This window comes from Bison bison, unplaced genomic scaffold, assembly GCF_000754665.1.
Source record: "Bison bison bison isolate TAMUID 2011002044 unplaced genomic scaffold, Bison_UMD1.0 scf7180017864145, whole genome shotgun sequence".
Classification (NCBI taxonomy): domain Eukaryota; kingdom Metazoa; phylum Chordata; class Mammalia; order Artiodactyla; family Bovidae; genus Bison; species Bison bison.
The window spans coordinates 6,402,345-6,404,877 of record NW_011494717.1 but is presented as its reverse complement, the minus strand read 5'-3'; the positions used below and the strand labels follow the sequence as shown (position 1 = coordinate 6,404,877).

Genomic DNA, 2,533 nt, shown 5'->3' with positions numbered 1-2,533 from the left:
CTTTTTTCTGTTGTTGTTTTGTTTTTTTTTTTTTTTTGTCAGGGTGACCTTTTTGATTAAGATACAGATTTGACTATGAGACTTTCCTGCTTAAAATCCATCAAGACCTCCCACTACTCTTCAAATAAGATCCAAATACCTTGGATAACATGACAAGGAGTTAACTGCAATGTTCTCTCACTACATTTGAGTAGTTTGAAAGTTTTGGTATAAAAGTTTTTAAAAAAAGAAAAGAGAAAACTGGTCCCCAAACCTTAACATTATTTAAAAGGCCCCACATCATCTCTCTGGCCCGAACTAACCACAGTCCCCTCAATTCACCTGTTCTGATCAGTATAGATGGTGACTGCAGCCATGAAATTAAAAGACACTTACTCCTTGGAAGGAAAGTTATGACCAACCTAGATAGCATATTCAAAAGCAGAGACATTACTTTGCCCACAAAGGTTCATCTAGTCAAGGCTATGGTTTTTCCTGTGGTCATGTATGGATGTGAGAGTTGGACTGTGAAGAAGGCTGAACGCCGAAAAATTGATGCTTTTGAACTGTGGTGTTGGAGAAGACTCTTGAGAGTCCCTTGGACTGCAAGGAGATCCAACCAGTCCATTCTGAAGGAGATCAGCCCTGGGATTTCTTTGGAAGGAATGATGCTAAAGCTGAAACTCCAGTACTTTGGCCACCTCATGCGAAGAGTTGACTCATTGGAAAAGACTCGGATGCTGGGAGGGATTGGGGGCAGGAGGAGAAGGGGACGGACAGAGGATGAGATGGCTGGATGGCATCACTGACTCGATGGACATGAGTCTGAGTGAACTCCGGGAGTTGGTGATGGACAGGGAGGCCTGGCGTGCTGCGATTCATGGGGTCGCAAAGAGTCGTACATGACTGAGTGACTGATCTGATCTGATCTTCAGTTCCCCAAACATTCTTAAGTCTTTGTGGAACTGATTTCCTTTGCCTGGATCTTTCTTCCCTCCTTTTGAAACCGTTTTGGTGTCTTTTCTGCAGGCGGGGGTGGGGTGTGGGGTGGAGGGGGTCCGAAGAGTTCCAGTACTGGAGTCTCCTTCACCTAATATCCTACTTATCCATAATAACTGAGCTCAAAGATGACCTATTCCTAGGAAAATTTGAACTGATTTCTTCAGTCCCCGGCTACATGCTCACACAACACCGTACATTCCTTTTCAGCTTTTTTCTAGGTAGAGGATGGTTAGATAACCATCTAACCAAAGGACATGAGTTTGAGCAAACTCTGGGAGACAGCAGAGGACGGAGGAGCCTGGCTTGCTGCAGTCCATGGGGTCGCAGAGTCGGATTATGACTTAGCGTCGGAAAAACAACAGTTAAGTTGATAGGCATTTACTTGCGTGATTATTCGTCTCCTCCAGTGACACTGCACAAACCTATAATGGTCACTGTCATAGCGTCAGCACTCAGCACACAATAGGTACTAAAAACATTTGAATGATAAACTTAGTAATTAGCATTAAATATTCAGTAATTAAAGTCTTCGTGTAAAGTATTTACCACACGCAGGGCTAAAAGTCAGGGCTCAATACGTAGTAGTTTCTGCCTTGCATCACTTTCGTTGTGTGCTTAATTACTCCCTCCATCGTGCACACAATTCTTACTCATTTTTTGGATTCCACCAGTGCCTGTCTCTGGAGAAGGCAATGGCAAGCCATTCCAGTACTCCTGCCTGGCAAATCCCATGGACAGAGGAGCCTGGTGGGCTGCCGTCTATGGGGTCGCACAGAGTCGGACACGACTGAAGCGACTTAGCAGCATCAGCAGTGCCTGTCTCTAACTTTACCTTATAAACAGTCCCAAAACACACCTGAGCCACGACTATGAAATAAGGAAGCTTGATTCTCACGTCGCTTATACAATCGGTCCTATTTTACAATCCCACATTAGTAGAGGCTGCCAGTTTCCTATCTTTACTTTCAATGATCTCAGATTGAGTACGAAGAAACCAACGCTGGAAGCCACACTAACGTTCGTTATTGCTGACAAGCAACAAACTGCAAATAAAAATGGACACAGAGGAAAAAAAGAAATTAAGTAGGAAAAGAGACCATCAAGCCTACAAAATAAAAGTGAGTTTCAAGAGCCAACTAATGAAGTTACCTAAGAAAGGTCCACTCCACACAAACATGCTCTTTATTTCTGCGCTGCGAGTCTGCATTTTGAGAACAGAGAACTCGAAGTTTCCGAGCGCCCGCAGAGCGAGAAAACCACCCGGGCGCGTGCCCGGAGTCGGCGGCCCCGGAGCCGCGCCTCACCTGCGCGGGCCCCGAGTCCGCCCCGCCCGCCGCCCCACTGCGTCCTTTCGGGGTCGCGGACCGGATCTCCGACACCGAGACAAAGACCGGGCGAGGCGGCTCCGCCAGACCCATCCAACCCATCCACCGGGCCCCGCCCGGCGGCCGGCCCAGCCCCTCACCCAGCCGAGCGCGGCGCGGCTCCGGGAAACTCACCTCCCGGTGCGGCCGCTGGAGGGGGCCGCGCCGCGCCGTCGCCTCGCGGCCTC

General features: G+C 48.2%; 1 protein-coding gene across 6 annotated transcripts in view; it reads right to left on the bottom strand.

Annotated features, from left to right (window-relative positions):
• UBXN2A (UBX domain protein 2A) overlaps nucleotides 1–2,533 on the bottom strand; it is a 29,541-nt gene that overhangs the window by 26,623 nt on the left and 385 nt on the right. Inside the window, exons 1-2 of one of the 6 annotated variants that reach the window (XM_010840541.1) lie at nucleotides 2,481–2,523; nucleotides 1,838–2,024 (exon numbers count right to left, since the gene is read on the bottom strand). The exons of 1 other annotated variant lie outside the window; for it this stretch is intronic. The gene's annotated coding sequence lies outside the window, so the exon portion shown is untranslated. Of the gene's footprint in view, nucleotides 1–1,813; nucleotides 2,528–2,533 lie in introns of those variants that run through there. 4 more of the 6 variants (XM_010840539.1, XM_010840542.1, XM_010840543.1 and 1 more) reach the window with 4 other exon arrangements.